At 34.6% G+C, this 26,477-nt stretch overlaps 1 long non-coding RNA gene across 1 annotated transcript in view; it reads right to left on the reverse strand.

Annotated features, from left to right (window-relative positions):
• LOC146397726 (uncharacterized) overlaps positions 1-26,477 on the reverse strand; it is a 159,436-nt gene that overhangs the window by 82,708 nt on the left and 50,251 nt on the right. Inside the window, exons 2-3 of the long non-coding RNA XR_014824803.1 lie at positions 24,277-24,430; positions 22,673-22,737 (exon numbers count right to left, since the gene is read on the reverse strand). This is a non-coding gene — a long non-coding RNA (uncharacterized LOC146397726). The remainder of the gene's footprint in view (positions 1-22,672; positions 22,738-24,276; positions 24,431-26,477) is intronic.

Consider the following 26,477-nt stretch of genomic DNA (forward strand, 5'->3'; position numbering starts at 1 on the left):
CTTCCACTTCTGTGGTTCTAGATAACAGGTATTTGTCCATTTCATGTTGTCGTCTTTGTGTTTAGCATAGTGACTTATGTATAGCAAGTATTTAAAATGGGTTGGGGTGTAATTGAACAAGCAAGGAATGTAATTCAACAAATGCCATAGTGGATAGGATATTATCTCAATGCTAAAAAGAAGATAGGAGGGATGAACTTAGGTAGAAGAATATAACATTGTCTTTAATTATGTTTCCTTTAAAGTGTGAGAGATATATTCTAAATACCTATAACTCCTTAAAAATGCTTTATGAATCAGTATTATTTATCTAAACTTTTCTCCAGTATCTCCTAGGGAAATAAATTAGAATGTTACTATTACCTTTGTAAGATAACACTTCCTTTAAATAGTTCAAAGACAAACTACTTCAAGCTTCAAAGAGGGTGTGCTGTTTTACTTTGGAAGTTTTTGAGTGCCGTCACTTTTGTCCAACCCATAACTTTCACTGGTTGAGAGCTACCTCATCTTGGCCGCATGGAAAGTTCTCAACATTTGGATCTTCCAGCAGAATGTATGCACATCATGACTGGCTGCCATTCCTCTGACAAGCTCAATCATGCAGGAATGTGTTTTATTTCTTAAGAAAAAAAAAAAAAAGCATTGCCTTTTTTTTTTTTTTTTTTGCTTTTTAGGGCCATACCCACAGCATATGGAAGTTCTCAGGCTAGGGGTTGAGCTACAGCTGCTGGTCTACACCACAGCTCATGGCAACGCCTGATCCTTAACCCACTGAGTAAGGCCAGGGATTGAACCCACAACCTCATTGTTCCTAGTCCGATTCGTTTCCGCTGTGCCATGATGGAAACTCCAAGCATGCCATTTTAAGTAAGAAAAAAGCATAATTTTGTTATATATAAAATTATGATTTGGATTTTACTTCCAATTCCCTTCCTCATGAAGATCATTCTCCTACTGCTTAAGTTTTCATCTTTCAGAAGCATTAGTTCAGATTTTTCAAGGATTAATCAGGCCAGGTTCCCACATTCCTTTCTAGGTGGTACCTGTTAAGGCTTACACTTAATGAAAGGCCCATACTGTTCTTTTGAACATTTTTTTTTCCTTAAAGTATCTGAACATGGTCAAGTTATTTATCAGCTTCTGTGTGTGTGAAATCAACACACAATCTTTAAGATCTTTCTGCATTTTAATATACATTGAATTTAACATGTAAACCTGAAATTTCATTGTTCACCACATATTCCAAAACTTATTTATTATAACAATAGTTAAAACAGGACACAACAAAGTTATCTGATTAAGCCCACTATATTTTTTCATTTGAATGTATGACTGGCTTGTTTTCTCTATTTTATCTATACCTGCCTTCTTTTATCATTATTCCTTTTTTCTTTTGGTTAATTGTTGTTAGTTAACAACTCAGTAACTAACAATTATTGTTAAGAGGCTTTAAGAAAACCTGAATAAACTGTTACTGATTTTTCCTTCATATCATTATTTACCTTCTTTTGAAAATGCTAATTAATGAACTCAGGCCTTAAGAAGGTTTTGCTTATTCAGTGATCCTACACTTCAACAGGTATTACACGGGATGTGTGTTTAGTTTGCACTTTTAAAAATTAGAACTAGAGGTATTTTATAATTAAAAGAAGTAATATGAACCATAGCAAGGAAAGAAGTATTAAAAATAGTAGTAACAACAACAGCTAGCATCTCTGTGTTTTCCCTATGTGTCCATTATCTAAAGTGTATCATAAGCACTTTACATGTATTAAACCATTTGATCTTTTCCACAACCATCACAGAAGTGCAGAAAGGTTGAATAACTTTCAACTAGCCCAGAGTCTCACAGCTAGTTAGTGGTAGAGCCAGGATTCAAGTTAAGAACACCTAGTTTTAGAGCCTGGGCTTTGAATTATTTAATGACCCTGATTCTCAGCTCATTTTCTTGTGGTGGAATTGAAAATATACTCTTTATACAGATATCTTCAATTGATGTAAGAAGAATTAATTGTTTTTCACCAGGGGAGAAGTCACTCACCTAATACTGTTTCTAACTTTGTCGCTAGACTGTTGAGTCCCAGAGAATTGTTTCTGTGTTAAATTCTGAGGGTTTATAAAGGAGTTATCATCGTGTAATAGTTATAATGGTATTTGCCACTACAGATGTTTCTGATTTTTTTAAATTCAAAAACACATGGTAAAACCTAAACATCTGAGAATATTAAGAATATTTTGATTATGCCTTCTCTTAGGTTTTTGTTATTGTTAATCTTGGATTTTTTCCTAACCCTAATTCAGGGATGTCTATCAGGGTCTTTTGTATAGTAGGTACTCAAGAATATTTTCATTTCATTAGTAACAGTATTTTTTTACATTATTTTAGTGATTTCAGTTTTAGAAACCTATCTCTTTTGCCTCCTGAGATAACACAGCTGTTGTTGCAACATTATCATGTGTATAGTTAACAAAATTTTAAAAACGCTTTTATAATCAGGTAGATGTAGATTCAAATCTCACGGCTGCCACTGGGTAAAAGTGGATAATCAATTTCCACTAGACTCATTTTCCTCATTATAGTCATTACTTCAAAGAGTTTCTGTGAGAACTGAATGAAATAACACATGTAAGAATGTGATTGCCTACACATAGTAGGCATGATGTTATACTATATAACCCACTCTTCAGCAAAAGTAACAATAACTGATTTTAGATAAAATCAATCTTTTCCCTCACAGTCAATATACTCTTAAAATATATTTCTATTAATTAAATTTGACTAGCGCTGATCTTAAATTTTTTTTGATATAGCATTTTTGCTGATATATGCATCAGTTCATTGATCAGAAGCTACTTTCACAGAATACAGTTCTGAGCACATTAGGTTTGTGATGTGTTTTTTTTAATTTTGTTGAAGTATAGTTAATTTACAATGTTGTGATAATTTCCACTGTACAATAAAGTGATTCAGTTATATATGTACACACATCCATTCTCTTTCATATTTTTTTCCTAGGTTATCACGGAACATTGGGCAGAGTTCTCTGAGTATGTGCTTTTGACAACTGAGTAGGAAAATGGTAGAACACATACACTACACGTGAGAGAATATGATTTCCCTTGGTCCTGTGTTTTCCCATGAAGGATCTGTTGCCATGGAAAATATGTTCCCACTCAGTCCCCCACTGTCTTTGTGAACCCCACCAAATCTGCCTTGTTCCTCTGAGGCTGAAGGGCTGTCATCATCATTCTAATACTTGCCTAATTACACATAATGCATGACCAATCTGCCAGTCTAAATGTAGGGAGCTGACATCCTGGCATGTTCATGTGTGTATTCCAGCCAGTCCTCTAAACCCTGCAGGCACCTCTCAGCACAGCTATTGAGTAGTCCATAAAGAGCTGTGAGTCAGAATTGGATGGATTAAAGTAGTAGGGGTCAGGGCCAAAGAGCAATTACATTCAGGTCTTCACTCTGATAGGTATGCTTCAGGTTTTAGGAAACTACAAGAAACTTTTGGGTAAAGATTTTTTTTTTCCACATTCCCAAAGATATCACTAATTTGGGTTGAAGATAATATGAAAAAAATATATATTTCTAGTTCTAAAGCCCTGGAGTGTTTTTAATGTATAAAAGTGCTTCCCCAGGAATTTTGTGGATAAGGATGTGTGTCAATGTTTAAGGACATATTTAAAGCCCTTAGGGATGACACAGTGAGGAAATACAAATTTTTATTATTTAGATGGTTCTAGGGTCCCAGCAGAATGAGGTTACCACTGGGCTCCTCCCACTGCAGTCCTCAAGAAGGAGGACCTGTGAGTCATGATGAAAGGGAAAGGAAATGGTTGAGCAGTGGATAGGAAAGAAATTTGGTCCACTTGACCTTGTATTGAAAGTTCTCACCTTGAAGTTGTCCCAAGTCTGCCTGACTAACGAGGGCTGTCATGAAGGAGACTGATAAAGACTGAATGTCTGACACTGACAACAATAACATTTCATCATTGGTAAAAATGTTTCACAAGGGACTGATAATATACCCAGGGATCATGCATGACTTATTCACATAATGGCAGTGGCTCCCATACAGAATAGCTTCTGAAGACAATGGAATATGGGCTGGCAATGCTTTTCCGCTCCATCAGCAAAGACATCTTTGTCCAGCAGAGAAGCTGATAAAATAACACTACTTGAATCCTTTTTTGAGTGTCAAAAGGTGAAAGGATGAAAGTTCAAGGCAACTGAATGGGATCTGTGTACCTTTATGTGAAATACGGAATTTGGTGGTTCTTCTATATATTGGTGTATGAAATAGACTTGAAGAAAAAAAAAGGCAGCAAGATGATAAAGGTCATTCTATGTTCTAGAACTGATTGTGTAGGGAAGATCCATTTACATCTCAGGTCATGTGTGATATCCTTTGAACATTAGCATAATCACCTGTGGATTTTGCAGAGTTCAAGTGTGCAATACAATGAAAATTTTATCTGAAGTTTGCTTTGCTTTAAATTTTGTGGAAAAGCTACAAGACAGACCACTTAGCATTATTCAGTTGTCCAATGAACACTTAAACAGTGATGTGGAAAATTTTCTTTCAGTATGGGTGGAAATGTAAATTGGTATAATCATTTTTAAAAATAAGTTAAATATTTAACACAGAAATAGCCATACAAGTACACAAAGATAAACACATACACACAAATACATCTAAAGGTATTCATTCCAGCATTCATCGCAAAAAATCTGTAAACAATCTCAATAAAGGATTAATTAGATCAATTTTGGAATATGCATACAATAGTCTAGTATACACTTGATATAAAAAAAGATCTATATTCACATATAAACAAATCTCCAAGATGTATTGTTAAATAAAAAGAATCAAACTAAGAACAGGAGGTATAGTCTTACCTCACCTTATAAAATTAAAAAAAGATAAAGTGCATGTGGGGGTGTATGTGTGTGTATAAATTATTTTACAAAAACAGAAAATTGCATTAAAAATGAAGAGATATATATTCCAAATAATGAAATTATAGGGATTTAAATTTTCCCTATAATTTTCCCTTCATACATTTATATATCATCTTATTTACTCAAATAAATATATATGTAAAACACATATTCATATATATACATAACATTTATAATCAGAAAAATAGATATGTATTTATAGAAAACTACAGAGTAAATAAAATGAGTAGAAACCCAGGCTTAGGGAAGCTTTTAAATCTACTGGTTTTGGCAGAAGTACATGGGTAATACCTTCAGGGTCTCCAGTGTGTACTAAGGAAAACACCATAAAACCTCAAAAGCACAGGTCAAAAATACCTAGGATTTAGTTCTTTGACACTTCCCAGTTCTCCCTAAATAACTATCTGAGTGTCTTCATATTTCTGTATCTTATTTCTTTACTTCTTGCTGACTGGTATTCTTACCAAGCTCTTAATGGATCAGAGGATAAGCAGAATAATCCCCTATAAGAAGAAAGTAAAACTCAATAGTTAGAGAAGCCGCTTGAGGTTTGGTGCCTGTAGCCCAGAAGTTGAGAGAAGTAGGGGTTGATGTCACATATTTTTAGATAAGTTTTGAGGGGTAATTTCTCATCAGTGTTTAATTATGAGGTGATGAAAGGCCAAGGTTGTTATAAGAATTTTTTTTAGACTTAGTAAGAAGAAATGCAGCAACATGGATGGAACTAGAGATTCTCATACTGTGTGAAGTAAGTCAGAAAGTGAAATACAAATATTATATGATATCACATATCTGGAATCTAATATATGGCACAAATGAATCTTTCCACAGAGAAGAAAATCATGGAACTGGAGAATAGACTTGTGATTGCCAAGAGGGAGGGGGAGGGAGTGGGATGGATTGGGAACTTGGGGTTAATAGATATGGACTATTTATTGCCTTTGGAATGGATTAGCAATGAGATCCTGCTGTGTAGCACTGGCAGCTATGTCTAGTCACTTATGATGGAGAATGATAATGGGAGAAAAAAGAATGTATACATGTACATGTATCTGGGTCACCATGCTATACAGTAGAAACAAAATTGTATTGGGGAAATAACAATAAAAAATTAAAAAAAAAAAGAAATGCAGATTTGTATGCATGATTTTTTAAAGAGGCTAGTTATAAAGACTTATCTGAGTGGAAACACATTTGGCTTGCACTTTAAAATTTTTATAAAATATATACTTGATTTTTAAAAATAGAAATAATACCACAATTTTTGAGTGAGCTTCTGCAAACATTATTTCTTGAGAGCAACTTACTGAGAACATGGTGCAAGTATACTTTACCTTCTGCAAAAAAATATAGAAAAACAATATTGATTTTGAATTCATAGGGACAACTATAGAGTGTAACTGATTTTTAATACATTATATATATTTGAAGTATACAATTTGTTGGGGACTGACATATGTATACATCTACGAAACCATCACTACAATCAAGATAACTAATCTTTCCATCACCCACGAATTTCCTCCTGTCTCTCCGTAGCACATTCCTCTCCCAAACCCCATCCTTAAGCAACACTGTTCTGCCATCTATAAATTATAATCTGTATTTTTAATTTTTTTTAATTTTTTTTGTCTTTTTGCCTTTTTCTAGGGCCACTCCTGTGGCACATGGAGGTTCCCAGGCTAGGGGTCTAATTGGAGCTGTAGCTGCTGGCCTACACCAGAGCCATGGCAACGTGGGATCTGAACCATATCTGCGACCTACACCACAGCTCATGGCAACGTCGGATCCTTAACCCACTGAGCAAGATCAGGGATCGAACCCACAACCTCATGGTTCCTAGTTGGATTCGTTAACCACTGAGCCACGATGGGAACTCCTAATTTGTATTTTTTAAAATTTTATCTGAATGGACTCATCCAGCAGCTATATTTTGTCTGGCTTTTTCTACTAGATATAATGATGCTATATTTAGCTATAGTTTTATGTATATCAAAAAGTTTTTATTGCTGAGTGGTATTACATGTACATATATACTATAATGTGTTTAGTCACCTACTGCCGGAAATTGGTGTTGTTTCCAGTTTTAAGCCATTACAAATAAAGCTGTGATGAACGCTGATGTGGAAGGCTTTATGTGGACCTATGTTTTCATTTCTCTTGGGTAATATATCCATGTATAGAATGAGAGGATCATATAGGAGGTATATGTTTAACTTTCCAAGAAACTACCAAAGTATTTTTCAAAACTGATTTGGCATTTTGTATTTCCAACAATTGGATATGAAAATTCTAGTTACTCTACATCTTGACCAATCCAGTAAGTGTATAGTGATATTTCACTGCATGTTTAATTTGTAGCTAATTACTAATGATGTTGAGCAAAGTTTTATGTGCTTAATGGCTATGTTCAAATCTTGTCTTTTTTTGTGTTTTCAACATATTGAATTGTAAGATTTCTTTATCCCTTCCACATATATAAGTTCCTTGCCTGATATATGAGTTGCAAATATTTCCTCCCAATCTAGGGCTTGCCTTGTCTGTCTCTTAATGGAATATCTTGATGAATAATATCACTGAAGTGCAATTTAACAAATTTTATTTCATGTTTTATACTTTCTCTGTGTTCTGTGTAAGATACTTTTTTTTCTTTTTTCTTTTTAAGGCTGCACCTGTGGTATAGGGAAGTTCGCAAGCTAGGGACTGAATCAGAGCTGCTGCTGGAAACCTAGACCACAGCCATACCAACACCCAGATCCAAGCTGCATCTGGGACCTATGCCACAGCCTGCAACAATGCAGGACCCTTAACCCACTGTGCAAAGCCAGGGATCCAACCCACATCCTCATGGATAGTATGTCTGCTTTTTAACCCACTAAACCATGATGGAAACTCCAATATAAGATACTTTAATTTACTCAAGTTCACAAAGCCTGTCCCTTTTATTTTTGTTTACAATGGTTTTAGATTTTACATTTAGGGTGATGATCCATTTTAAGATAAGTTTTGTAGATATGCGAAGTAGGAGTTAATGTTTTTTCCAGCTTTTCCATCACCATTTGTTGAAAAGTCATATCCTTCCTATTGAACTGCTTTGGCATCTTTGTAGAAAACCATTTTATTATGTGTGGGTTCATTTCTGGACTCTATACTATGTCCGTCTTTTAAAAAATACCAAACTATGTTGATTACCATTAGCTTTAAAATTAGTTACAAAATGAGGTATGGCACACCCTACAATATAGCTCTTTGAAAAAATTGTTCTGGCTTTCCTAGGTCCATTGCATTTCCATGTAAATTTTAGAGTTGACTTGTCAAGTTCTACAAAAAAAGTTTCTGGAATTTTTATAGAGATTGTGTCACCTCTAAAGGTAAATACGGGGAAAACAGTTGTCTTAAAACTTGTTTTTCAATCAATGAACATGGTCGATTTCTCTTTAATTGGATCTTTAATTTGTCCAATAAATATTTTATAGCTTTCTATGTAGAAAAATGTTGAACATCTTTCAAGGTGCTATTTTGGAAGTATTATTATAAATGAAACTTAAACAGCAAATTACTTTCCCATTATCCCTAATTTATAAGAATACAATTGATTTTTATATTAACTTTGAACCATAGGATACTGCTAAATTCATCATCTGTTACAGAAACTATTTTGTAGATTTCTTGGAATTTTCTATGAAAAATATCATACCAACTGCAAATAGTAGTGTTACTTCTATCTTTCTGCTTTATATTATTGATAGATTGCTTTGATTTTTCAAATATTTCTACACATTTACATTTCTGTAATAAATCTCACTTATCCATTAGTTAATATATGTTATACATGACACATAACGTCATATATATTACATATATATGATTTGATGTGCTAATATTCTGTTAAGAATTCTTATGAGTCATATTGGCCTGTAGGTTTTTTGTTCATTCTGTCTTTGTCAGGTTTTAGAATTAGGTTTATACTGGCCTCATAAAACAAGTGTTTATTCTATCTCCATTTCCTGGAAAAATATGTATAAGACACATTTTTTCTTCCTAGAGTATTTGATAGAATTCAGTAGTGAAACTACTTGGATCTATAGTTTTCTTTTAGGAGAGGTTTTGATAACAAAAGTAAATTTCTTTAATAACTGTCATGATAGTTACATTTTCTATTTCTTCTTGTGGTTATTTTGGAAAATTGTACTTTTAATACATTTATCCATTTCATCAAAGTTGTTTAATTTGTTGTTTGTTGTTATTACTATGTTATATCATTTCTGGATATGGATTTCTGGATGTAGGATTTTGGGTGGTAACTCTTTCGTAGTGTTGATAGTGATGATTTGTGTTCTCTCTCTCTAGCTTGCTTATTCCAACTAGGGCTATGTTGATTTCAATGATCTTTTCAAAGAACCAAAAATTTGGCTCTTGGAAACTTTCTGTAGTATTTATTTTTCCCTTTACTGATTTCTGCTCTTATTATTATGGTTATTATTATTTCATTACTTCTTACTTTGGGCTAATTTACTCTTCTGACTTCTTTATGTGGATATATGAGTAATTTATTTTAGATCATTCTATTTTCCACTAAAATAGGTGTTCAAGGTTATAAATGTCCCTCTAGGTACTGCTTTAGGTGCCTTTCACAAATTGTTGTGTGGTGTACTTTTAATACCATTTAGTTCCAAATATCTCATGGTTTTCATATTATTAATTTACAGATAGTTGGTATTACCTAGATATCATATTACTGATTTCTAATTTAATTCCAAATGTGGTCAGAGAATATATTTGATATATGTTTGATCATTTTAGACATGTATTTATATATATATAAAATACATATATATTTATATATATACACAACACACACAGCCTAAGTCCAATAATTAATCATGTAATTTTAAAAATATTTAAGCTATGCAAAAAAACATAGTTAACACTTGAGCAACACAGGTTTATAATGCACAGATCTACTTACATGTGGATTTTTTCACTGGTAAATACTACAGTACTAATACAGTACTACATGTTTTATGGTTGCTTGAAACTGTGGATGCAAAGGAACCATAGATACAGAGGGCAGACTATAAATTATATGCAGATTTGCCTCCACGTCATTCAAGGGTCAACTGTACATATCACTGCTATACACTGGTGGGGCATACAGTTCTTTCATATATATAATATCAGTCTACTTAGAGTTAACACCACACTACTTCATGTAAAATGCAGAAATTTTGCAACCATGAAAGATAAATGTCCTTTCCTTCCCCTGTGCTCTCTTTTATCTTATTGAGGCAATATGTATCACATCTATAGAAAATGAAAATACCACCAATGTTACACTTTTTGCTTTAAGCAGTCGTATGTATTTTAAAGAACATAAAGTAAAAATTATGTATCTATTAATATAATTTCTTTTTAAAATTGAAGTATAGTTGTTGTTGTTTGCTTTTTTTAGGGCTACACCTGCAGTATATGGAGGTTTCCAGGCTAGGAGTCAAATTGGAGCCACAGCTGCCAGCCGCCACAGCCATAGCAGCAACACAGGATCCAAGCGCATCTACAACCTACACCACGGCTCATGGCAACATCAGATCCTTAACCCCCTGAGCGAGGCCAGGAATTGAACCCACAACCTCATAGTTCCTAGTTGGATTCGTTTCCGCTGTACCACGATGGGAACTCCCAAAATTGAAGTGTAGTTGATTGACAATGTTGTGTTAATTTCAAGTGTATAGCAAAGTGATTCAGTTATACATATATCTATTCTTTTTCACATTCTGCTCAATTTAGGTTATTACAAGATATTGAATAGAGTTCCCTGTGTTATACAGTAGGCCCCTGATGTTTACCTATTTTATATATAGTAGTGTATGTGTGTTCATCCCAAACTCTTTATTCCTCCCCCGCTTTCCCCTTTGTAACTATGTTTTATTTTCTATGTCTGTGAGTCTATTTCTATTTTGTACAATATTTTAGATTCTACACATAAGTAATATATTTGTCTTTCTCTGACTTACTTCACTTAGTATGATGCTCTCATATAATTTTCCTTTAGTTTGAAAAACTTTCTTTGGAATTTATTGTAAAGTAGGTTCTGCCCGAATCAAATTATCTTGGTATTTCTTTACATGAAATGTGTTTATTTTACCTTCATTATTAAAATATGTATTCATTGTACAAAGTTTATTTATTTTTTTTCAGGAATAGATTTATTTATTTTTTATTTCCCCAATACATTAATTTTTCTACTATACAGCATGGTGACCCAGTTACACATACATGTATACATTCTCTTTTCTCACATTATCATGCTCCATCATAAGTGACTAGACATAGTTCCCAGTGCTACACGGCAGGATCTCATTGCTAATCCATTCCAAAGAACAAAATAATGCCATTTGCAGCAACATGAATGGAACTAGAGACTATCACACTGAGTAAGTCAGAAAGAGAAAGACAAATACCATATATCACATCACGTATATCTGGAATCTAATATTTGGCACCAATGAACCTTTCCACAGAAAAGAAAATCATGAACTTGGAGAATAGACTTGTGGTTGCCAAGTTGGGGGGCGGGTAGTGCGATGGATTGGGAGCTTAGGGTTAACAGATGCAGACCGTTGTACAAAATTTAAAGTAGTTTAAGTTGACAGGTTTAAAAAATTTTCAGAAAAAAATTTTGAATATTAAATATGTTCCACTATCTTCTGATCCCATTCTTTCTAGAAATACATATTAAATCTGTGGCTTTTGAAAATACTGCTCCCTGCATATGCCAATCTTCTCTGGTTACTTTTAAGATATTATTATTTGGTTTTGATTTCATCAGTTTGATGATTATTTTCCTAGACACAATTTTCTTTGATTTATCCTATGTGGGGTTAATAAGCTACCTGAATCTGTAAATTTATGGCATTCACAAGTTGGGAAAGTGTGAACTATTATTAATATATTTATATGTTTTATTTTTGAAGCAATCTGCTTAGATGTAGACTATGAATTTGGTTTCATCTTCCATGGAATGATTTTCTCAGCCTATGTTATTTCATGTTAGTCAACACATGTGGTTCATGGTATAGACTACTATTGATATGGATTCCTGGACAGAATTTGAGGGTCTTCTTTTGTCCTTCAACTCCTTCCTGGATTTCCTACTTACTCTCTAGATGCTCAGGTTCCATTCTGTGGTTTCTCTGGCTAGAAGGATAGCTAGTTCTTCAGCAAACTATTATTTGCCCATACCATTCTCCAAGTGACGCCCCTTCTTGAGGCAGAGCTATGCGGTAAAAAGAAAATAAAAAACAGGAAATTATCTCCATGCAGATTTCCTCTCCAAGGTTTGTTGCTTTCTTCATATTCTGCCTGCTTTTGTCTAGTTTTCATCTCCTCAGATAGTTGGGTTTTGTTTTGTCAAAGGTTTTCACTTGTAATGAGTGGGATCATGAATATCATTGTTAAATCTTATTTACTAAGATTTGGCTTATTTACTACCTGTTACAAGTTTGTTACTTTTAATACCACTCTCTTAGCTCTGCCTCACCCTCTGGTAACCACTATTTTGTTCTCCATTATCTACAGGTCTAAGTCTTTTAGATCCACATACTAATGATATTATATAGTACCTGTCTTTCTCTGACTTATCTCACTTCGCATAATATGCTCAAAGTCCATCCATATTATACAAATGGGAGGATATCTTTCTTTCTGATGGATCAGTAATATTCCATTGTGCATATGAACCACAGCTTTGTATCCATTCATCGTCTGATGGGCATTTGGGTTGTTTCTGTAACTTGACCATTAGGAGTAATGCTGTGTTGAGCATGGAAACATGAATAGCTTGTCAAAATCCTATTTTCATTTCCTTTAGGTATATACTCAGATTAAATTTCTGAATTGTATGGTAGATATGCATTTAAAAATTTTTGAAGGAATCTTCATTGTTTCCTATAATGTTTGGTCCAATTTATATTCCTTTAACAGTATATTAGAATTCACTTTTCACCACATCTTCACCAGGACCTGTTGTCTTGATGAGAGTCATTCTAAAAGGTGTGAATTGATATCTGATTGTGGTTTTGATCTGTACTTACTGATGATTAATGATGCTAAACATCTTTTCATGTGTCTTTTGGACATTTTGATGTTCTTTTTCGACAGATGTTTCTTTTGCCCATTTTTTAATCAGGTTGGCTTTTTTTGTTGTTACTAAGTTGACTGAATTCTTTATATGTTTTGGATATGTACCCATTAGCTTATATATGGTTTGTAAATTTATTCTTTCTGTAGGTTGCCTTCATTTCATTAATTGTTTATTTTTCTCTGCAGAGGCTTTTTTAAAATTATAGTTGATTTACAATGTGTCTTCAATTTCTGTTGTACAACAAAGAGACCCAGTCACACACAGTTCCCTGTGCTGCAGAATAGGACCCCATTGCCCATCCATTCCAAATGTTATAGTTTGCGACCACCAACCCCAAACACCATCCCACTCCCTTCCCCTGGCAACCACAAGTCTGCAATCTGTTTCTGTTTTGTAGATAGGATCATCTGTGCCATATTTTAGATTCCACATATAAGTGATATCATATGGTATTTGAATTTGATGTAATTCTGTTTGTTGATTTTCTTTTGCTGTGTTTTTGGCACCATGCTCACTTCCCAAATCATTGTCAAGATCAATATTGATGAGCTTCTTGTCCATATTTTCTTACAGGAGTTTTCTTAAATCAGATCTTACATTTTTTAAGTCTTTGACCAATTTTGAGTTAGTTTCTGCAAATGGTATGAGATAGGGGTCTAAAATCATTGTTTTGAATGTTTCTCCAGTTTTCCCAGCACTATTTATTGAAGAGACTGTCCTTTCCCATTGGGTATCTTTGACTCCCTAGTCAAATAATAGTCAACTGTATATGCCGGTATTTAGTTGTGGGTTTTCCATTCTGTTCCATTGGTCAGTATGTCTACTTTTGTGTCAGTACCATGTTTTTATTACTATGGCTTTGTAGTAGAGTTGGAAATCTGGAAGCATTATATATCTGGGCTTTTTTTTTTTTCTTTCCAGGATTGCTTTGGTTATTCAGTGTCTTCCGTGGATCTGCAAAAAAATTTTAGGATCATTTCTTTTATTTCTGTAAAGAATGCTTTGGGTATTTTGATGGGGATTGCATTGAATCTGTGGAAGGCTTTGAGTAATATTGCCACTTAACAGTACCCTTCTGATGCATAAATATGGGCTGTCTTTCCATTTGTTGTATCTTTTTTTATTTTATTCACCCATGTTTTGTAGCTTTCATTGTACAGATTTTTTTTGTCATTGTTGTGCCCATGGCATATGGAAGTTCCTGGGCCAGACACTGAACCTGTGCCACAGCAAGGACCCAAGCCGATGTAGTGACAATGCTGGATACTTAACCTGCTGAGTCACAAAACAACTCCAAGATTTTTCACTTCTTTTATTAAATATATTTCTAAGTATTTTATTGTTTTTGATGCTATTATGAAAACTCTGGCTTATTTTTTTCAGAGGCTTCATACTTAGTGTAAAGGAATGCAATTGGCTTCTGTAGATTTTATATCCTGCCACTTTACTGAATTTGTTGATTAAAGCCAAACATTTTCTTTTGACAGATTTTTTTTTAGCATTTAATTTTTTTATTACTTAATTGCACTAGCTAGGATTTAAAGTACTATACTGAATTGTCAACATATTTTGTTGATAATTTTTGTATCTTTCATTAGAGATATTGGTCTATAAATATTGGTCTATAATTTACTTATGTTATATCCTGGTTTTGGTGTCAAAGTAATGCTCGCTCTTTTGAATCACTTTGTGTTCCTTCCTCCTCAATATTCTGAAGGATTTGAGGTGGACTAGTGTTAATTATTTTTAAACATTTGGTATAATTCTCCAATGAAGCTGTCTATTCTGGGGTTTTCTGTGTTGTGTTTGATTACTGACTCAATCTCTTACTATTGGTCTGCTGAGATTTTCTGTTTCTTACTGATTGAGTCTTGGTGGGTTGTGTGTTCCTAGAAATGTACCGTTTCCTTTAGGTTATGAAATTTATTGGCAAATAATTGTTCATAATAGTTTCTTATAATGCTATGTACTTGTATCAGTTGTAATATTTCCATTTTAATTTCTGAGTTTTTTTTTTTTTTTTTTTGCTTAGTGTAGCTAAAGATGTGTCAGTTTTGTTTATCTTTCTGAAGAACTAAATCTTAGTTTCATTGATGCTATTTTTCACTAGTCTCTATTTGTTTCCACACTGGTCCTTATTATATCCAACCTTCCGCTAATTTGGGGCTGAATTTGTTCTTCTTTTTCTAGTATCTTGAGATTTATTTCAGATCTTTCTAATTTCTTAATATATGCTTTCATTGCTACAAACTTTCTCCTCAGAACTACTTTTGCTCCAATCCACAATATTTGGTACACTGTGTTTTCATTTCAATTTGATTCATGATTAAGTTATTTCCCTTCTGATATCTTCTTTGACCCAATGGTTGTTTAGAACTGTTTTAGTTTTTCATGTATTTGTAAATCTTCTCACTTTCCTCTTAAATCTAGATTCATACCACTGTGGTCAGAGAAGACAATTGGTATGATTTCAATCTTCTTAATCTACTTAAACTTGCTAAGATTTTTTTGGTGGTCTATCATATGATTTATCCTGGATTATGTTCCTTGCACACTTGAGAATAATGTGTATTCTGCTACTGTTGGATGGAATATCCTGTATGTTTATTAAGTTTGTTTTAAACTGCAGTTCATTTCCAATGTTTGTTGGTTGATTTTCTGTCTAGAGGATCTATGCATTGCTAAAGTGGAATACTGAAGTCACATAAAATTTTTTATTGTCGTCTCTTTATCCCTAAATATCTGTTTTTATTAGTTTAATATATTTCAGAGCTTGGGTGTTAAGACTGTTATAAATTCTTGATGTACTGACCCCTTTATCATTATGTAATGATCCTTGTTTCTTATTACCCCCCCTTTTTGCCTTATGTTTTAAAGTTTTTTGCTTGATAAAAGTAGGCTATGCTTGTCTTTTCATTTCCATATGCTTGGAATATTACCTTACAACTTTTCACTATGGGTTTATGTGTGTCTTTAGATCTGAAATTAGTCTCCTGTAGGCAGGATATGTTGAGTCTCAGTTTTTTATCCATTCACCCACTCTGTGTCTTCTGATTGGTCAGTTTAATCCATTTATGTTTCAAGCAATTATTTTTAATGAATTTTATTACATTTATTGTTGTACAACAATCACCACAACCCGATTTTACAGCATTTCCATCCCAAACCCCCAGTGCGTCCTCCCATCCCACAACCTGTGTCATTTGGAACCCATAAATTTTTCAAAATCTGTGAGTCCATATCTGTTCTGCAAAGAAATTCATTGTGTCCTTTTTTTAGATTCCACATGTAAGTGATAGTATATGATGTTGATGTCTCACTGTCTAATGCACTTAGCATGATAATTTCTAGGTCCATCCATGTTACTGCAAATGCTATTATTTCTTTCCTTTTAATGGCTGAGTAATATTCTAAGTGTATATGGACCACATCTTCTTTATCCACTCCTCTGTCAAAGGACTTTTAGGCTGTTCCCAGAAGTCTTGGCTATTGTATATAATGCTGCAATGAACATTGGGGTACATGTATCTTTTTTAGTCATGGTTTTCTCTGGATAGATGCCCAGGAGTGGGGTTGCTGGATCAAATGGTAATTCTATTTTTAGTTTTCTGAGGAATCTCCATACTGTTTTCCACAGTGGTTATATAAATGTACATTCCCACCAACAGTGTAATAGGGTTCCCTTTTCTCCACACCCTCTCCAGCATTTATTGTTTATAGACTTTTTGATGATGGCCATTCTGGCTGGTGTAAGGAAGTACCTCATAGTGGTTTTGATTTGCATTTCTCTAATAATGAGTGATGTTGAACAACTTTTCATGTGTCTTTTGGCCATCTGTATATCTTTTTGGGAGAACTGTCTGTTTAGATAGGGTGATTATTAATATGTAAGGATTTACTACTGACATTTTATCTTTATCTTCAATTATTTTATCTCTGCATTGCTTGTTTTTTCTTCTGTTTTTGTCTACCTTTCTAAATGGGTAGTTTTCCATGGTGATTTGCTTGTCTCCCATATAAGTTTCACTTCTCTGCTCTAGACTTCTGTTTTGTAGTTACCAGGAGGTTTACATAAAATACTTCATAGATAAAAATTATCCTTTTTATGCTGATAAGAATTTGTCTTCATTTGCCTATAAAAGTTACATTATTTTACTGTTTTTGATGTCACAAATTATCTTTTACGCTGATTCTATATAAGCTATAGTATGTATAGTTATTTTTAATGCTATTCTCCTTTAACCTCTATGCTACAGTAAAAGTGCAAATATTCTATTTTAAAAAAAGTTCCAGTGTTCTGACAAGTTAGCATCTTAAGAGTTTTTGTCCTTACATCCTTTGTTTCAGCTTGAAAAACTCAACATTTCTTACAAGGAAGGTCTAACAGTGGTGAACTACTTCAGTTTTTCTTTGAGAAATCCTTTATTTCTGTTTCATATCTGAAGGATAACTTTGCTAGAGAGAGTATTAGCTTGTAGTTTTCATCAGTATTTAAATATGTCATTGCACTCTTTTCTGGTCTGTAGGGTTTCTGCTGAGAAATCTGTTGATAACCTTATAGGGGTACCTTTTAGGTTACTATCCTTTTTCCCCCTGGCTGTCTTGAAAATTATTTTATTGCTGACTTTTGAAAGTTTTAATATGATGTATCTTGGTTAAGGTCTTTTGTGTTGAGATAAAATATTGTATTAGTTTCATGGACTTATATATCCAGTTTTTTCTCCAGGTTTGGCTAATTCTCAGCTATCATTTCCTTAAATATGTCCTCTGTTCCCTTCTATCTTCTCTTTCTGTGGTGCTGATGACCCAAGCTGACACCCTTCAGATGAGTACTCCTGGATAGGTTTGCCATCAGTGTTTAGGTCCTGAGATAGAGCCACAACTGCCCCTTGCCTCCCCAGGACACTCTCAAAGACCAGCAGGTAGGTCTGGCCCAGGCTCCTCTGAGGTCACTGCTTTTTCCCTAGGTCCCAATGAGCTTAAGACCTTGTGTGTTTCCTACAGGAGTCTCTGTGGAGTCCTTTGGAGCTCTTGCAATTAAGACCTGCTGGCCTTCAAGGCCAAATGCTCTGAAGGTTCCTCTTCCTGATGCCCGACTTCCAGGTTGGGGAGCCTGACATGGGGCTCACACTTCTCAGTCTTATAGAACCTGTGAGATATAATTATTCTCCAGCTTGCGGTTCACTCACCTGGGGGTCATGGGATCCGATTATATTGCAAGTACATCCCCTCTCTACGCTCTCGGTTTCTTCTTTGGAACCCACCAAAAGATATTCTACATTCACAACAGTCTTTTTTTTTATTGATGGTTGATCAGCAGTTAACTATGGTTTTATGTTCTCATGAGAGGAGGTAAGCTCAAGGTATTCTACTGACATCCTGACTTCCAGTTGGTTTTCTTCACTTTTTCAAAATCTTGGTTCTCTCGCCTCTGTCACTTGAATCATTTTTATATTTCTATCTTCAAGCTCATTAATTCTATCTTCCATATGATCTGCTCTATTTCCAGTGCATTCTTCATCTTATTGAGTTCTTCTACTCCAGAATACCTGTTTATCTTTTAGTATTTTAATCTCTTTGGTAAAATACTCCTTCTGTTTCTTAGCTTTATTCCTGAGATTACTGTATTTTTCATAACAGCTATTTTGAATTCTTTATTAGTTAGATTGCAATATTCCACATCTTTGGGATGAGATGCTGCAAAGTTTTCATTTTCTTTTTCTGATACAATACTGTTATTTTTCCTGGTGTTTGGTGGCCTCTGTTACCACATGTGAAGTAGTAAACACAAGATTCATTTACTTTGATTTTAACAGTTCAACAGAGGTGAGTAGTTAGGAGCCTTCCTTTTGTTTTCCATAAGGTGGAACTTTAGCATGAGTTTTTGGTTTACAATAGCTGACTAACTACTGAAGTTGGGAGCATGTGCAGTGGGAAAAAAAAAACCTAGGGTGGAGGTGGCAGAATGGAGAAGAGTATGTACTTGGTACTTAGGGCTTTGGTTATGCCCATTACCTAGTAAGGGGATCCACATGTTGGAGGTGCCAAAGGTCCAGTTCGGTCCCTTTTTTTCCTCTTTTTTGGCTGTCCCACGGCATATGGAGTCCCTGGGCCAGGGATTAGATCTGAGCAGTTGTGACCTAGGCCATAACTGTGGCAATGCTAGATTCTTTAACCCACTGTGCTGGGCCAGGGAGGGATGGAACCTGTGTCCTGGCATAACGGAGATGGCACTGATTCTGTTGCACCATAGTGGGAACACTGATGGGGGTCCTCTTAATTCCTAGGGCAGACAGCAGGAGATGCTTTCCTTCAGTTATTTATTATTTATTTATTTATTTTTAATAGTTATTTCCCCAATGTATTTTTTTTTTCCTACTGTAGAGCATGGTGATCCAGTTACATTTTTGTCTTTTTTTTTTTTTTTCCTTCAGAGAGAGAAACTAGTCCCTCCAGCCACATTGGATGTGACTGGGCAAACCCCTACTCACCACCTTCACCCTCCATCTCTTCTGTCAGAAAGGTCATGCTGGCTCACAGATGGACCAGCTGCCACACTCTCCACTCTTAAACCACTTCTGCTGGTACCAGCTCCACTGCCACTTACTTCACCTCTGCTGCTTTCTTCCATGGTCCAATCCAGTCCTTTCAGGTATACAGATGGATGGACCGCTTGAGTGTCCTGATGTGCAGAGGTTCCCCCACTGCCTCATTATGAATGTCTGATCAGTCATAAATCAAAGGGGAGAAAAAAGGGAACTATTCAGGGTGCCATGATGCTGACTATGCTCTGAGCTTAGTTTCTCTTTACTCCTCCAACTCCTATCTCTGTTCTAAAAATCAGTATTTACATAGTTATTTTGAGATCTTAAAGGGAGGCAACAATTTCCACCTCAGGTCTACACAAAGGTTAATAGATCTTTGCTAAATGTTATCCAGAGACCCTAGAACTTAAGTTTTCTGCCTGATGTGTACATCTAATAATTAGACAAATCCTTAAAGCCATCCTAAAAACTGACCCCATTATCTATTTTGAACTTCCCCAAACACAGTAAAGCCTGGTTTTGTGGGGAGGGCATGGTCCTTTTCTAGATACCCAGAAGTGAAACTGGTGGAGTAGAAATATTTCTCATTAAAATACTGTGATATAATTGAGTTTCTGGCATTATCCATCTTGGGCCCTAGCTAAGACTCTCTAAATGAGAATTATAATGTAATTTTGGTTGAATGTGTAACAAATGGTTTTACCCAATCTTTCTATATCTAAGTGCCATGCCAGAGACTTGTTAAGGAGAATAATTTGTGTAAGGCTGCAGTACTGTGGTAGTTTTGAATTCATTTTTGTGCAAGCAGAGTATGGACAAATTGGTATATCTGTACCAGACAGGCAGATGTTTAAAAGAGGTTATCAATTATTAATATGACAGGATTGTATCATTTTGAACTTAGTTATAGCCAACTCAATTCAACCACAGTTAAGGTAGTAAATATTTCTGCTTTTAAAATATTGTCTCTCAAAATTTGAACTGATAGAAATATGTGATGCCATATAAATAATACTACAGGTCATGTGTTATTTTACTGAACAGCCTAGATTTGGCACTATTCTTGGCTCATTACTTGTCATTCTCCAAGTTTGTAAGCTCTCTGAAGGCAGAAATAACATATAGTTTATCTTTGAATCCCCAGAATGTAACTTGATGGTTAGCACAAGTTAGGTTCTCATATTTTTAAATTAAAAACCAGTATTAAAAGACTAGAATTAAAGACACAATTAGCCAGCATTTCTCATAACAACTCTGGATGGACTGTGGATATCTGATCTATTCTTCATTTTAAAAATCTCTACATAACTTTACATACTAACTCGTTAGAATTACCAAGAGGGAATTAAAAGTAATGTAATTTTTTTAGTTTCTCAGAATATATTGGGAAGATTATATAGATGTTATTTAATTGAATTATGACACATCCTCTAGTTCTTTGGGAAGAATCTAAATATACTGCAACCTCAATAAAAGTAGACACCATGCATATTTTGGCAACCACTTTATCTTCAGTGCTAATAATGATGCCTAACACATAATAGGTATTTAATACATAATTGCTGAATTAATCACTGAGCCTTGTTGGTTTACACATGGTCTCTTTCTAAAAATAAACAGGAAAACATATAAATGGCTATGAATATACAATATATAAAAAAGCAGGGCAATAAAACAGGTATGAAGAATAAATGGAATAAGGCATAAGACAAGTATACAAAAATACATGAAGTATGGTCTTGTACAGTTGTTAGATACATGCCTCTTTATTATTCTATATTTTTACAGATATCAATACCAAACCAAAACTCCAAATTAGCAACACTGTTATAGATGTTCTGCCCACTTTGTCTAACCCTTTCAGCATGTTCCAGTCATCATTCAGGTGACCTTACCTGCTAGGACTCTTTTTCCCAGGACCTCAGAAAGTGGATGGAAGTGCTGAGAATTTAATGCCCCGGAGCAGCCTCATACAAATAATAGCAATAGTTGGTACACAAATATCTTTACTCCCCTTCCACTTAGGAGTGACTGCTCTAAGTCATGTGTTTATCTTTTCCCAGAGTGTGAGATTAAGTTTCAGTAGTCCACTCTCATGGATTTTTCATCTTGTTCCATTTTCTATATTAACTCACCATTTCTTTTCCAATGTTGGCTGTTCTTCCAGAATACAATACTTTCATTTTATTTTTTATTTTATTTTTTTGCCTTTTTTAGGGCCACTCCTGTGGCATATGGAAGTTCCCAGGCTAGGGGTCTGTTCAATCAGAGCTGCTGCTGCCGGCCTACACCACAGCCACACGGGATCCAAGTCATGCCTGCAACCTACACCACAGCTCACAGCAATGCCAGATCCCCAACCCACTGAGCAAGGCCAGGGATCAAACCCGCAACCTCATGGCCCCTAGTGTATTCGTTAACCACTGCGCCACGACGGGAACTCCGAGAATACAATACTTTTACTCTACTCTAATTTTTGTCACAGACAGTGTTTCTTGGAAAAGTCAAAAAAGTGTGTGTGTGTGTATGTATCGAAATGAAATTTCAAATATGACAAGGATAAAACAAGTCATTATGGCAGGAAGAGTATTTTTCTGAAAAAAAGTTTTTTCGTGTATATTCCTAAAGTGGGCAGTGGATGATGTATAAAACATCTCTGATGACTCTGATCAAGCAATGTCTCTGACTCCTATGACCATGATGACTTCTCACAATGAGAACAATTTGAGGAAAGAAAAAAAAAAAAATCACTTAGTCTAGCTGGTGAGAGCAAAGTTATTACCTATTTTTTATTCTGAATTCTCCATAAATTAGGATTAGAATCATTCTATCTTTGCTAATTTGATTGCTACTCCATTTTCAGCCCAGTCCTCATCTACTTTTGTCACTTTCATTTTACTCATTAGAAAGGTGCTGCTCATTAGCTACTTTGTTACAGTTTTGGATGACATACCCCTCACTTTCCAAGTCTCTCCACACATTTGTTGTCACACATTTTCCTTGTAAATTTACCTTTTAGAATAAAATTTGTCATGCACGATCCCTGCAGAGATGAGCAGCCTTTCCTTTGTTTTCTCCTGGGAAAAGAAAAGAAATAATAAAGGAAAGAATGACAGGCTGACACGCTGACTGCTTAAGCCACACAATTAATATACCTAGAAGTTTTAAAACAGGAATCTGAGGGACAGTGCTAGTCTACTACGTGTTTGCTGCCCTTGGACACAAGTTGTCATGTATCCTAAGCATCTGCCATACAATTCTGGAAAATAACTGTGCTTAACTTTTTTATACCCCTATTTATCTTACCATCTCCTAATTATTCAATAAAAACATGAAAAATAAATTCCAGGAGAGTAAGAGTTAACAAAGAACTGAATTAAGTGAGAGTTCAGGCCATGCACAGACAACTGAAAAAAGCAGACTGTGTCATAGTTGGTGTAGTTATTTCAGTTTCTTTGACAGCTTGTTTAGAGTACTGTAGTCTAGCTGTGATTAATTGTTTGGCTATCACTTGCTAATATGGCGGGGTGAAAAAATGGGGAGAAAAAAGAATCAACTTATGCTGCTACAGATTCGGCATGTTAAGTAGATACAGCAAAAACTTGACTTTATAAACTCAAGATGAAATATACTGCTGAGTAATTAAATGGTGACTAATCAGTGCAAATCACCAGTGTGGAAAATTCAGCATTTCTCAACACCTACCACCCTCTCTGCTCTCCCTTCCCCAGAAATCCTCCTTTTTACACATCTGAATTATGTCTCTCTTTGTTAGTTATCAAAACTGTCAGTTTGTTTATATATGGTAAACACTATAGCTAAATGCTAATGGAGCAACAAAAGTTGCTTCCAGCTAATTTAGGTAAGGCAATATCTTAAAAAAGTAGATTAAAATAGTATAGGTCCCTGGGGATGGAGGTCAACACGGAGTTGGAGAGTAGGAGGACTATTTTGAAGGAATTTATTAATAATAAACATTCATTGAAATCTCATTTAGTGTTATACTTACTACTCAGTCTCCTTTATGCCATTCCTTGCTTAATCCTCACGATAATTTTGAGTTTAAAAATTGCAGCTGTCCTTTCTTATTGTTCCCTCCAAAAGAGAGAATTGAGGCAGAGAGATTAGCTGTCAGAGAGCATATGGTAGAGTTTGATTGCTGACCTAACAGTTTCAGTAAAGTCCCAATGATCCGGGAGCCAGGTCAATGTGGCTAATGGATAGCTCATTACAAAATTAGAGAAGAGAAAGAAGAATCTAGAATTCTTCAGTAGCTGGGTCTACTGAGAGAAAGATATTGAGTTCCAGCATTTAATTTTCTACATTACCAAAGAAGAGATTTCCCAGGAACCACAAAAAGATCTAGGCATCAAAGTCAGATATTCAAGAAAACAGTTTATACCAACTAAGTATAAAGATAACCTCTACATGCTTGTATAGTGTCTACATGCTTGTATAGTGTCTAATGAATGGATTTCCCAGATGTAACTACCAACTTGAGAATAGAGCCTACAATGAGAGTAGGTCCTATATTTTCCTCAACACTGGACTGTTTCTGAGTTGTGGATGCAGTAAGAAAACTAAGGAGTATGGCTAGCCATCTAGAGTACACTTACCTAATATGAGGCATTAAACCCTTTGCTTTTTGTAAGGCTTGGCATTAAATTTACTTCAAAATTATTTCAAATCTCAGCTTTAATTTGTCCATGTTGAAAAGAACAGATCAACAACAACAAAAGGGTTTTTTCTCTTGCCATTTAATCCAGGTAGCTATAGAGGAGGTAAGAAACATGATTAGTATTTTTGAATGGAGCAATACTCAACAATGAGCAGAGACCAGTTCTATAAGCCAATGGATGGGGAAAAACATGGTAACTTATGTATTGAAATTTTTACAGATGCTTTATAGGAAAAAGAAAGGTTTGAGAAATGTTACTCATGCTTTTCTGCTCTTGGATATTTGCAACGCATATTTACATATAAAAGTCCTTTAGTAAAGAAATCTAATTTTGTTTAACCATATTTTCCAAACATATTAAGATACAGAATCTATTTTAGATAATGCCTTTTAATATCTAACTATTAGACCTTAGATTCTATTTGGGGAAAATTTTATATGATTAAATCACTTTGTTTTATAGGTGAAGAAATTAAGAGGTAATTCACATAATAAATATTATTTACTGAATTTTCACCATGTTCCATGCAGTATTCTAGGTACTTAATAATGACAAAGATCCCTGCCTTTATAGAGGCTAATATTCCTCATGACAGGTTGTCCTCTCTGGCCAGTTACTGGCAGAACAGAAAAGTCTCATTGATAATCAAAAGACTTCAGTCTGTGACTTTCAGAGTTTTCCCAAGAATCAAAGTGATATTTCAAAGAGATTAAAAACTGAAGGGAATATATGATCTCTCTCAAATCTAAGACTTCAGAGTTAATAAAGGCTATAACAGAATGATATATAAGATATCAAATTACATTTGTTTAGTTCAACATAGCCTAATACATCAGTGACATTTAATAAATATTTACCTTGTTTTAATCACCATTTAGTATTTTTCAGTGGTCTCATCACTCTAAATGGTTCAATATTTATTAGATATAATTTCCATTTCTGAAGTAATCTATAGATCTTTTAGTTTTATAATTCAAATTTACATGGCTCGCTTCTGCAATCATAATTATATTTTTTGATCTCTAATTTTGAAATATAAATTCCTATAGCCTTAAATTAAACCATTACTAATTAGCATAATTTTGGTATTGATGTCCTTCCTATAATACAACAACAAATTACTGACATGGCATTCATCATTGCCATGATGGTTCTTAAAGGTGAATTGATCTTGTGGTAGTTAAGCTTCCCAATTAAAGCAAAACTATATAACACAATCATTTATAAAAAAGTAGCAAACTATATATACTGTTTAATATTCTGTTTTTGACATTAATTACCAGACTTTAATTAGTAAATGGTAAATGAAAATACTAAGCAATTTCAAGGAATGTCATCATTCTAGGAATCTAGGCAAAGAGTATAGAGTACTTCTGAATTCCAATCTGCTCGATAATTTTATTGTTGATATTTTCTAAAGAAATGTGCTGGATTTAAATTTTTTCTGCAGCACTGACCTGTGTTAGGAATGTCTATAAATAAGTAGTCATTATGAAATGAAACCAAATTATTTTATTCACTTTTGCTTTAGATGAATAAATTATCTAAGGAAAATTCGGAATTAAAATTCTGAATTAGGAGTTCCCGTTGTGGCGCAGTGATTAACGAATCCGACTAGGAACCATGAGGTTGCGGGTTCGATCCCTGCCCTTGCTCAGTGGGTTAACGATCCGGCGTGGCCGTGAGCTGTGGCGTAGGTTGCAGACGCGGCTCGGATTCCGCGTTGCTGTGGCTCTGGCGTAGGCCAGTGGCTACAGCTCCGATTCGACCCCTAGCCTGGGAACCTCCATATGCCGCGGGAGCGGTCCAAGGAAATAGCAAAAAGACAAAAAAAAAATTCTGAATTAATTTTATCTTTTCTTACTGCAGATTATTTTATTGAAATATAGAACTGATTTACAATACTATATTCATTTCAGATGTACAGCATAGTGATTCAGTATTTTTTTTATTATACTCCATTAGAAGTTATTACAAAGTAATGACTAATTCCCTGTGCTACATAATACATCCTTATTATCTACTTTATAGTAGTTTGTATCTCTTAATTCCATAGGCCTGTCTTTCCCCTCTCCTCGCTAGTAATAATGAATTTTTTTTTCTGTTTGTTTTGTAATACACACTTGTTCATTTTTTTA

This window comes from Sus scrofa, chromosome 13 (genome assembly GCF_054392235.1).
Source record: "Sus scrofa isolate SSC_HxYL_T2T_F1_AM1 chromosome 13, Sscrofa_HxYL_maternal_Yorkshire_Landrace_v2.0, whole genome shotgun sequence".
Taxonomy (NCBI): domain Eukaryota; kingdom Metazoa; phylum Chordata; class Mammalia; order Artiodactyla; family Suidae; genus Sus; species Sus scrofa.